This window comes from Acomys minous (assembly GCF_964271855.1).
Source record: "Acomys minous genome assembly, chromosome: 3".
In the NCBI taxonomy this organism is placed as follows: Eukaryota; Metazoa; Chordata; class Mammalia; order Rodentia; family Muridae; genus Acomys; species Acomys minous.
This window is the reverse complement of record NC_140485.1, coordinates 98701602-98714050: the sequence shown is the minus strand read 5'-3', so window position 1 is coordinate 98714050 and position 12449 is coordinate 98701602.

Here is a 12449-nt window from a genome sequence, read left to right as displayed (position 1 = left end):
AAAGAAGCCAACATGAACACCACAGTTCTTTTTGTATCACATACTAAAAACATATACCATAAATACTGATTATATTCATACTCCATCCCATTGTGTTTTAAGAGCAACAATGCTCTGGACTGGTCACCCTCATCTTGACTGCAAGAATGTTTTACTACCTGTAGTGTCATGGCTCCTAGAGTTCATTTAGATCTCAATTTTGATTCTGAGTCATGAATTCATGATAGCAGGATTTAGGACATAAAAATGATAAATATAGTCTCTTGGACCTTTAATGCTATAATTAGGTTAATGAAAAAATGTTCTTCCTTAATTAGGGTTTGGTTATTACCGTGGCCTCCTGGTAGCTAGACAGCTGTTTCATAGTTTAAATGCCATCTATAAATCCTTTGGGGACTTGGTCTTGTACAAGGCCCAAAGTCAAATGGACTGACAAGGCATAAAGCAAGTTTCTTTAAATTGTAAAGAGATTAGTTAGATGAATTGAATTTTTTTTGGGGGGGGTTTTAAAGACAGGGTTTCTCTGTGTAGTCTTGGCTGTCCTAGACTCACTTTGTAGACCAGGCTGGCCTCGAACTCACAGCGATCCGCCTGCCTCTGCCTCCCAAGTACTGGGATTAAAGGCGTGCGCCACCACGCCCGGCTGAATTGAATATTTTTAAGAGGATCAATATCTCCATCTATCTGTTTTCCTTTATTAGAGTCTTCTTGTAGTTAATCCTACACCATCATATGTGACTTGCTTTCATGAAACCTACATAAAACCTTTAACTTTTCACCAAAAACATGAAAAAGAATCTCTTTCAAAGTCATACATTGCAAGATTTTATAATTCGTAAAAATTCACAATTTTAAAATAATTTAAAATTTCATTTACTCATTTATTTTTAACGTGTGTGTGTGTGTGTGTGTGTGTGTGTGTGTGTGTTTGCCTGTGTGAGATATGTTTTCGTGTTTGAGTATATGTTCTATATACAAAAGGAGGCCAAATGAGGGCATCAGATTCCTTGATGCTAAAATTACAATGCATGTAAGGTGACAGGATTGTTATGTGAGTGCTAGAACCAGAACCCTGGTTCCCTCTTGCCGCAGTGTGGCAAGAGCTCTTAATCAGCTACCCATCTCTCCAGGCTCCACTTCATTGCTTTAATACCAAGAGAGCACAACAAAACCTGTTTGGGGGAACAGACAAGAGAGCCTTTTCTTAGTACCACTCAGGGAGGAAAAATGGAAATCCCATTTACATTACAGCTTCCAGTGAATTGTAGGCCACACTCAGCTATTTTGTTCAGAAGCAAAGGGCAGGAACTAGAAATGAGATCCCCTTCCTCATAGCTACATCCAATGAAAAGATATTAGGAGTAAATGCATTGATACTTATAACTTCTATGAATCTAGCTGAACAATTGGCATACACTGAGTTTGTCTGCACCACATACTGTTGGAATTGCTCTTTTGGACAAGCAAATCCAAAATGGGAAGAAAACCAGTGACTGCCTGTCCAGGTCTGATACAAGAGGAGCAGAGGTAGGAGAGCCTGTTGTGTGGCGCTAACACAGGAGCTGAGTCAGGACTCTAGTACCCAGGTCACTGGCACATAGGGGTTCTGTGCCTCCATTGCAAAATAAGGACCATTACTGTCCTCCCAGCACATTACTGAAAAGGTGATAAGTATGGAACCATTATAAAAGCTGAAAGGAAAGTAAGTGTATATGGGCTTTTATTGGTAATTATGCATTAAATGTAATGGATACAAAGGACAGCATTTGAGAGGCTACCGTCTATTGGGTGATTCTTTAGTGTGCTTAGTTGTTAAAACAAAGTTTTGAGCAAGTTTTTATATGCAGCTTCAATGTCCACTGTAGATAAATTCAAAGATATAACAGATGGATGCGACACAGGCAAGTCTAGACTTTAACTTCTTGGAGTTTTTCTCAGCCCATGAGAGGTCTTTAAAACATCTTCCCTCAGCCTTAAGATTCTACAAAAAGTAACTTACTCTGGGAGATACAAACCAGGATTCAAATTTATCAGGTAAAATTTTCAAAACCAGAAAGGACAGACAACTATGTAGAGAAATTTTAATCCAACAACATGGTTACTCTTGCTGGGATACAGACATGCCTTACATCCCAGGAAACAGAGGCAAGCGGACTTCTGAGTTTGAGGCCAGCCTGGTATAGAGCAAGTAAAGAAAAGCTTAGGTCCAGGCATGGTGATCCATGCCTTTAATCCCAGCCCTCAGGAGGCAGAGGCATACAGATCTCTGAGCTCTAGTCAGTGCTGTTCAGTCAGTTCGGCAGTGAGTTGAGAACCAGTGCAGTGGAGTTGAGTTCGTGGCAGTTCAGTTCATAGAATTCAGGATCAGATTTTACCAGGAGAGTTTTATAGAGAGGTGTTGAAGAGGGAACAAGCCAGATACAGATGAAGACAGAAGGAGCCAGAGAATGAGAAAGAGCCAGAAGATTAGAACAGATTGCTGGAGTTATTTTGAGGCCAAGCAGAGCAATTCAGTGAGAAACTGAGAGAAACCAGATGGAGTCAGTCAGCTTAGGGAGGATTTTGGGACAGAACAGCTGAGTTGAACCCACCATCCAGAGCTCAGAAAGAACAAGAAAGGATGAGCTTACTCATCAGTAAGTCTCAGAGCCTGAAAACATTCTAGGCCTAGGTTAGACTGTATGGAGTCCAGAAGCTTCCAGGACTAGGCCTAGGTTAGCACCAAGATAACAAATAAGTCAGGCAAATAAAGGTTACTATTATAAAATTGACTAAAAGAGCCATGGGCAATTTGTAAGTCTTTGCCTTCACAGTCATTTCCTGCTTTGGGGCATTTTGTTCATATGATGTCTTATAAAAAAAAAATCAGCTCTGCTTCACATGTTCTTGTGTTTGCTGGTTCACTGGAAGATTACCACAGCACATGAAGAGATGAGGAAAGCAGTGTGCAGGTTGAAACAGAACTCACACACAGTCGGCACTGTACCTACAGCCAGCTCTAGAAATAGACGGGCTGTTTATCTCTGCAGACTGTTAGCCATCGGCTACATGTACAATAGTAATAATATGCTGCTCTTTTATTTTAAAATCCTTGGTTCGTTTTTTAGCAAATGTCAAGATGGTAAAAATTTCTGCTTCCTCTACAAATTTTTGAGCAGGAGAGATAAAGGGTTTGAAAATTTCTAACTGTTCTCACAGCATTACAAGGTCAACACCATAAGGAAATTTTCATCACTATGTTACACACATACACAAACACACACACACACACATACTCACACACACACACACACACACACTCACACATGCATGTGCACATGCATGGCCCACACAAACACTCACATACACTTTAGCACTTAGGTTAGGGCTAATAATAATAAATAAAAATAATAAATAAAAGTAAATTGGCCAAATGTGTAAGGTAAGGATTTTTCTCAAAATATTCCATATGTTACAATGCCTCCTTTCTACACAATAAAAATCCAGGGTTCCCAAACATAGAAAGAGGTTCACGTGTCTATCATTAGATGTGCAAGTCTTTATTTTTCATAATAATGAGTTGCAATGTGAGAAAAATCACTTATACCATAATAATTTAAACAAATGGTACCAAATAGTTATAAATACAGGAGCCAAGTTAGGGATGTGATTCAAAATTTTATGTAAAACTGTTCAAGTCTTCTGAAAGAATAGTTAGTTCATTTTGTAATATGGAAAATTTATTTGAGTAACATAGAAATCATAAGTCTGAAGTTAATATGCTTAGAGTGAGGATTTAAAAAAAGGAACAGTTTTGACACACTGGGAGACTCCAGTGTGTTTGCTACAATATAGCTACAGAAAAAGGAATTATTATGGGGACCGTAAAGTACAAACAATTGGGGATTAAAAGAACAGGTTTTTTGTTTGTTTGTTTGTATTTTGTTTCTGTTTTTCAAGGCTGAGTTTCTTTGTGTAGCCTCGTCTGTCCTAGACTCACTTTGTAGACCAGGCTGGCCTCAAACTCACAGAGATCAGACTACCATTGCCTCCCAGGCTGCTTGGATTACAGGTATGGGCCACTGCGTCCAGCTGAAAAGAGTAACTTTTAACATTACAAAATAAGCAAAAACTAAATAAAAGTGTTGATTAAGAAACCAATGGAAACAAGTCATATAAGGTAAATTAAAATTTTTCCAATGGTTAAATACGCATTTGAAAATATGTGGGAGTTGGGGGTTACATCTTGTGTGAACTTGGTCCTCAGTGTTCACTTGACACTGTAATTAGACTTTTCCAAAAAACGAGAAGCACCTTTGGAGTGATTGCATTATTATCAGTGAAGTAAGGGTAGTTCTTTGCATGAACATACACCTTACTGAAGGTCTGTTCAAAGTCTGCTGCCAATTTCTCCAACACTCTCAGCAAAAAGAAGTCCTTAAGCTGAAAGCTTCCTCACGCTGTCAAGTACTTTGTCCTAGAATTCAGTTTCCCGTTTTCAGCAGCATTGATGTCCTCTTTATTTACGGAGGTGAGCAAACCTCTATTGGATAAGTGTTCTCACCTTGTTTCTTCCTCTTATTTCTTTTTCAAATAAAAACAACAAAGCAGACACAACTTTGTACTCTTAATCATGTAACACACTAGAGATTAAGTAAGGGAATGACTTCTTTCACGTAGTCAAATAGCCTAGATGTATTTAGGACCCCATCTAAGCTCATAATGTCCTAGGCTAATGGCACACTAACTTGGGGCTAGTTAAAATATATTAAACCATATTATTCTGTAGATAGTTTTACTTAAGTATGTCTCTGAATTTAGAATAGATTAGAAGAAAGTACATTAGTAACTAATTTGTACTCAATACTTACGAAAAAAATCTGCTTTCCATGTGATTGACCAGCATTACATGGTAACTGTAAGAGGAAACTAGTGCAAAGAAGGGTTCCCTTCAGGGAGGGTGAGGACTACACTTCTCTGTGAACATAAAAAAAAATGTTTCAGATTGTGGCTAGGGTTTATTCTGGTTCACTAAACTAGTGATGGTAGTAACTAACAGCTCTCTGTTCAGACTTAAAATATTGTCAACAAGTGGGAAGTTATGTCTGGTCCTGGACACCTAGCTAACTACTCAGGGCTAGTGATGTCATTGTTATTTGAGGAGGATCTGCAACCACTAATTTAGGAGACCAGAGTAAACCCTAACCTCAATCAGAAACATTTGTCCTTATATCCACAGAGAGGTGTAGTCCTCACACTTCATGAGGGGAACCCCTCTTTGCAACAGAGATCACTTTAGAAAATCACAACCAATAAAAATGCAGAGTTCTGGAATCAGTTGCAGTGGGTTTTACACCAAAACACTCCCACACCTATATTGTTTTTAAATTATATGTGTTATTCGTAGTATTTCTGTCTAATGACCAATTAAGACATTGATGCTTGCTATATTTTAAAATAGCCTTAGTTTAAACCAGGGGTAGGGCAGACATTAATCCTCTAAACTACTTCCCATAGTAGTGCAGGTATCACAATCCCATGCCATCTCTTTTTAATAACTTCTATCAAGCCACCTCCCATCCATAATCTGACATAATTTTTAATGTTCTTCATCTGGGCTGGATTCTCCATCCTGGCCAGCCATGTGTTTTTCCTCCATCTAATCCATGGCGGCCTTTCTTTTTGTGGTGATCTTTCTTCTTTTTCTTCTTCCCAGGATTCCTCTCTCTCCTACTTGGGACCCTTAGCCACACCTATCTTATCTGCCCTGCCCAGGTGGGATGGCTAATTAATCAACAGATGGTTCACAGAGACAACAAACAGTAATTAGCATCAAAACACATCACACCAGCCCTTAACACACCTATGATCCAGGGAGCACTGCAGAAGAGGGAGCAGAAAGAGTGTAGGAGCCAGAGCAGCAAGGAGTTTGTTTGAAATTGTCTCCTAGCAACACCAGAAGCTCCAAAGGTAAAGTCTCACCAAATGTGACTTCTCAAATGTGTGCTGATCAAGGATGGCACCAAGGAACACAGCAAAGTGGACAGGGAATAGCCCACAAGACCTCATTCCTAACATAATTACAGGCAAGCAAGGAAAGCTAGGAGCAGGAGAGGCAGTCTTCTACATTGAGCACACCAATTGGTTGTCCAGTACAAAACAGTCAGGCCCGAAACACATATATACAAGTAAGATTATACAGACTGAGCAGGTTATATTTAGAAATATGTATGTATGTGTGTGAACATACACATATATATCTATATATAGACATGTATGTAAATGTGTATATGTGCATGTATATACATATGCATATATATATATATATATATATATATATATATATATATATATAATTTTTAAAAGAGGTGGCAAATTAGAAGGAAAGCAGGAAGAAGAATATATAGGGTTTTTTGGAGGGAAAGGGAAGGGACAAATATTGTGACTATATTATAATCTCAAAAACAAAATGTAAAGGTTCTACTTGTCAGAAAGGGTGCTGTGAAAGAAAGAAAGATGAATCAGACACTTCATAAAAATAGGCAAATGTGCATCCTTGCAATCCATTGTGGGACAGAACAAGGCTCTCTTTGTAACACAGACCCAGCTAAAAGTCACCCTAGGCATGGTCTTTTTCCTGACTTGTGCATTCATTTGCCTGAGGCCTGTCTCTCCTCAGTTGCTCTTCACAGTGCCTTTGGACAATGCAGACTCTGGGTTGGAAATCTTCACTTTCTTTCTCCACTGCATTAGCAACAAGAGGAGGAGATTGCAAAGGCCTAATTTTTAACCAATAGTCTGTTCTCTCTCTCTCTCTCTCTCTCTCTCTCTCTCTCTCTCTCTCTCTCTCTCTCTCTCTCTCTCTCTCTGCAGGGAAATGCCTAACCCTTAGCTGTTCATTGCTCTTGGCTCCCTGTTTCATTCAGGGGAAGCAATGCTGTTTCATAATAAAACAAAAACACCCATCTGAATTATTTTCAGAGCCTCATTGTTTCAGAATGGGAAGGCTTATATTCTTAACTGAATATAAAATAAGGGTCATTTTCATTCTCATTTTTCACATGTTGAATTTAATTTTGGATTTGTAACTGTAACAGCACAAAAAAACAAACCTTTCAGCAAGAAATGCCCTGCGAATTATCCTTTCTGGGTAGGACTAGGCTGAGCCTGCTGTACTTTCCATGCATAACACATGAAGGTTAGGAGAATACCCCACATCAAAACAATATAGAGTGCAATATTTATGAAAAGGAAAAACAGCCAAGAAGACCCACAATCCATAATGGGAAAGCATCATCTTTTAACTACAGGAAAGTCAGTGGGTTGGATTATTCTATTTGCCTTGCATGATGGCCGTGCACACCATGCATTCTTTTTATTACTGGTATATAGACAGACCTGTCTGATGCAACCAGGCAACTCTTGTCAATGTACTCCAAAACATGGCTTTGTTTTAAACTGGTTGAACAGACTAATCATTTTAACATCATTTAGGATTTTTTGTAATTCTTTATGTTCTTCTCAGATGTCCAATTTCTTCTTTGGATCGATTTCTTCCTCTTATAATGTCATTTCTCTTATGGAATAGAGCATGCTTTGTGTGGAGATTATTTTCATTATGATTTATAAATAAATGTTGTATTCCTCATAAAACTGTGTTGCATTGTTCCTGCCTCAAAGTTTTATAAAGTAAGTACAGAGGCCCGCAAGGGAACAAAACAAACAATTTAAAGCCCTCACCATAGATCCAAATTTTTGTTATTTTTTCAAAATAATTAACCATTACTTTTGAAAAACAATGTTTGGATCCAATGAACCACAATTACTATCAATATAATTATAGCTTTGTTCATAATAAATGATTATGCATTACTGGCATTTATAATGCCAAATTTCCCTGTTCCTTTTACTTCTTCTTAACATTCTGAGGCAATAGTGTCATCAAGCTTAGAAACCTTGAATGCCTCAACACTTTAGAAAGTAAGAACTTTACTTACACTCCCAGGGTAATGTACCCATTGCTACTTGTTTTCTATTGTGCTATTGTTTGTATACTTACTTTCATATTCGCTAAAATGTCTTTGTATATAAATCCAAAATGTATTGCTTTGAAGAAACTGCAAATAATTAAAAAATATGTTGTGATTATCCCATTTTTGATACTTTTCCAAAGACTTCTAGTCTCTTGTTCATGGTCCATTTTGGCCTGGTAGTTTTGTGTCTTTCTAAAGACCATAGCTGAAAATTTATTGTGGAGTTACTGTTGACTTCTGTTTGACTGGAACAGATTTTATTTCTCCCTCATGTTAACTGAGCCTTCCCTATTCATAGAATTCTTGATCCACAAGACATATCTGTTTTCAACACTTTAATGATGTCACCCCATTGACCTGCACTGTTTCTGAGATCTTCTGTTACTGCTATCCAAGGTTATTCAGTAGTGAACGCAGCACTCCACCCACAGTCTACTGCTAAGAGTACTAATGCTTAGTTCTTAACATCCTTACAGAGTCTGACTACAAAAGCTAGAGAGGGTAGCTTGGTGGCAGAGTGCTTCTCTAGCATGCATAGTCATAGGCTCAGTCCTTGGGAGCAGGCAAAGTCCTGCTACAACCATCAAGTTGAGGGAATATTGGAAGAGTTTTGCCTTCATTCTAAGCAAGGTAAGTAGAAAATGACATTAAATGCGGGGAAGACATGTAAAATTTTTAGCAAAATGAAAGGAAGGTATGCAAAGAATAAATAAGAAATAAGGGCTCTTTTGATAACGTATCAGTACAAAACAGAAACTTTTGTACAATTTAAATTTTCAGTAAGGTAAGGGCAACAAGCACCTATTCTTTTATCATTGTACTTGATATTTCTTATATATAGAAATATACAGAAAAACTCTCTGCTTTTATTTTATTAAATTATATTAATTGTGCTAGGTGCTCCTCTGCCTTATGCTGATGGTTATTGACCACTTGAGGCTTACATATAATTTGCATATTTATTTTTACAAGATGAGATTTTCCTGGCATACTATTAAATATCACTTGAAATATTTATATGACAGATAATCTTTTTATACTTAAATGACAGGATTCATTGATTGAATAAGTGCTTCCTAATTCCTATCTATAAATGCCAAGTGTGTATAAAAGATTTTGCAATCTTGGTTAAATTTCTCCTTCATTTCTTAGAGATGAATGAAAATATCAAAACTCTTTGGGAGATGGTGATTCAGACAGCTTTACTCATATCTACGTGTGTCACTTCTGCTGATGAACAAGTGTGGGATGTTGGTCAGTCTCACCTTGGCCTTCTCATCTGTGACTATAGAGTTACCCACTTACACAGGGTTGTACAAGTTAAGTATATATTGTTAGTAACTAACAAATCAAGTAATATAGTTTCACTTGTGAGTTCTTACTGTATCACATATGTGCATGTGTGTGTATATTTGTTTAATATTTAGTGCATTGAAATATTAAATAAATATTTATAATTTGGTGGAAGTTTTAAGTGTAATCACTTTTTGTTTTGTTTTACTATGTACTTTTATTTTTATTTTTAAGTAATTTATTCAGATTACATCTGAATTGTTATCCCCTCATTTGTATCTTCCCATTCCCCCTTCTCTCCCTCTTCCATCCCATTCCCTTCCTCTAGGTCTGTGACAGAAGGGGACCCCCTCCTCCACCATATGATCACAGCCTATCAGGTCTGATCCCGGTAGCCTGGTTACCCTTCCTCTGAGTGTCACCAGGCCTCGAAGTGGTCAAATAGGGCACACTAGAGTTCATGTCAGGGTCAGTCGATGCTCTTCACACAACTGTGGAGAATGTACTGTCCATTGGCTGGATCTAGATAGGGGTTCTAGGTTTACTGCATGCATTGACCATGCTTGGTACAATAGTTTGAGCAGATCTCCATTGGTCCAGATCTGCCAGCCTTGATGGTCTTCTTGTAGGTTTCTAGGACCCTCTGTATCCTTCTATTTCCCTAGTCTCCCTTACCTTTTTCACTTGGAGTCCCAATAGGAAGTCCCAGCATCTGTCCCAATCTCCTGCTAAGTGAAGACTTTCAGGAGACATCCCTATCAGGCTAGTGTCCAATTATAAGTGAGTATATACCATGTGTATCTTTCATGGTCTGGGTTAAGTCACTACTATGATCATTTCTAGTTCTATTCTTTGCTCAAATTTCAGGATTTCCTTGTTTTTAATAGTTGAGTAGTATTCCATAGTATAAATGTATTGCAGTTTCTTTACTCATTCTTCAACTGAAGGACATCTAGGTTGTTTTCAGGTTCTGGCTATTACAAATAAAGCTGCTATAAACATGGTTGAGTATATGTCCCTGCTGTGTGGTAAAACATCTTTTGGGTATATTCCAAGGACTGGAATAGCTGGGTCTTGAGGGAAGCCTATCCTCAGTTTTCTGAGAAAGCACCAGATTGATTTCCAAAGTGGTTGTACAAGTTTGCACTCCCACCAGCAATGAAGGAGTGTTCCCCTTCCTCCACATCCTTGCCAGCATGTCCTATCACTTGAGTTTTTTATCTTAGCCTTTCTGATGGGTGTAAGATGAAATATCAGAGTTCTTTTGATTTGTATTTCTCTGATGAATAAGGACCTTGAGCAGTTCTTTAAGTGTTTCTCAGTTGTTCGATATTCCTCTGTTGAGAATTCTCTGTTTAATTCTGAGCCCCATTTCTTAATTGGGTTATTTGGTTTGATGGTGTTTCCTTCCTCAATACAAATGAAAATTGTGCTGAGAAAGAAATTAGGGAAACTACACCCTTCATGATATCCACAAGTAATATAAAATATCTAGTAGTAACTCTGACCAAGCAAGTGAATGACAACCGGGCGTGGTGGTGCACGCCTTTAATCCCAGCACTCGGAAGGCAGAGGCAGGCGGATCGCTGTGATTCCGAGGCCAGCTTGGACTACAAAAGCGAGTCTAGGTCAGCCAAGGCTACACAGAGAAACCCTGTCTCAAAAAACCAAAAAAAAAAAAAAAAAAGTGAATGACTTGTTTGAAAAACACTTCAAGTCTTTAAAGAAGATGACATCATCAGAAGATGGAAAGTTCTTCCTTGCTCATGAATTGGGAGAATTAACATAGTAATAATAGCCATCTTACCAAAAGTAATTTACAGACACAATGCAATCTCTATAAAAATACCCACACAAGTTTTAAAGACATTGGGAGATCAATTCTCAACTTCATATAGAAAAACAAAAACCCAGAATAACTAAAACAATTCCGTACAATAAAAGACCCTCCAGAGAAATCTCCATACCTTATCTCAGATTGTACTATATAGCAACAGTAATTAAAACAGCATGGTACTGGCACAGAAATAGGCTGGTTGATCAATGGAATCAAATCAAAGACCCAGAAATAAATCCACAAACATATGGTCACTTGATTTTTGACAAAGAAGCCACATCTATTCAATGGAAAAAGGATAGCATCTTCAACAAATGGTGCTTGTCTAACTGGATGTCTATGTGTAGAAAAATGCAAGTAGACCCATATTTATAACCATGCACAAAACTCAAGTCCAATTGGATTAATGACCTCAACATAAAACCAGAGACACTAAATCAGTTAAAAGAAAAATTGGGCAAGAGCCTGGAACTCATTGGTACAGGAGACAACTTCTGGAACAGAACACCAACAGCCCAGGTTCTAAGGTCAACAACTGATAAATAGGACGTCATGAGGCCGAGAAGATTCTTTAAGGCAGAGGACATTGCCAAGAGACCAAAGCGACAGCCTACAGACTGGGAAAAGAGCTTCACCAACCCTACATCTGACAAAGGTCTAATGTCCAAAATATATAAGGGGCTCAAGAAAATAAACACCACCAAAGCAGTGTAAATATCATTTTAAATATCAGTTTTACACTGTTTTTCCTCTGCTTCGGTGTCAGTATATTTAACACAGTTCCTGACCTTAAAGTTCAGTTAATTTTGGGGGGAATGGTTGCTGATATAGCTTTTCATGTTCATTTTCAGTTTCAAGATATTTTACAGTGCTGGACAAAATATCATATTTTGATTTACTGAGTTTTGTGTGTGTGTGTGTGTGTGTGTGTGTGTGTGTGTGTGTGTGTGTGTGAATTCTTAAGCTTATACCCAAAGGAACTGTCACACTTGCTTCAGCCTTTCTTCATCCTTGATTCTCAGTGCAGTTTTTTTGGTGGACCTACGCACCCTTATTAAATTGAGTTAAAACATACCCCTCCCCCCAATACACACACTGAAATAGATAGGTGACATAGTAGAAAAGGAGGAAAGTTTGGAGGCAATGAGAGAGAGGATATGTAGAACCAGGAAATGGGTGTCATCAAAATTGATGGGACAGCATGTAAAAACTGTAGATCAATATGTCATATTCCAGTAGATGAGTTTGTGGACAAAAATCGTAGAGAATTTTATAAATGTAACTAAGATAATATCTTCTTTTTATGT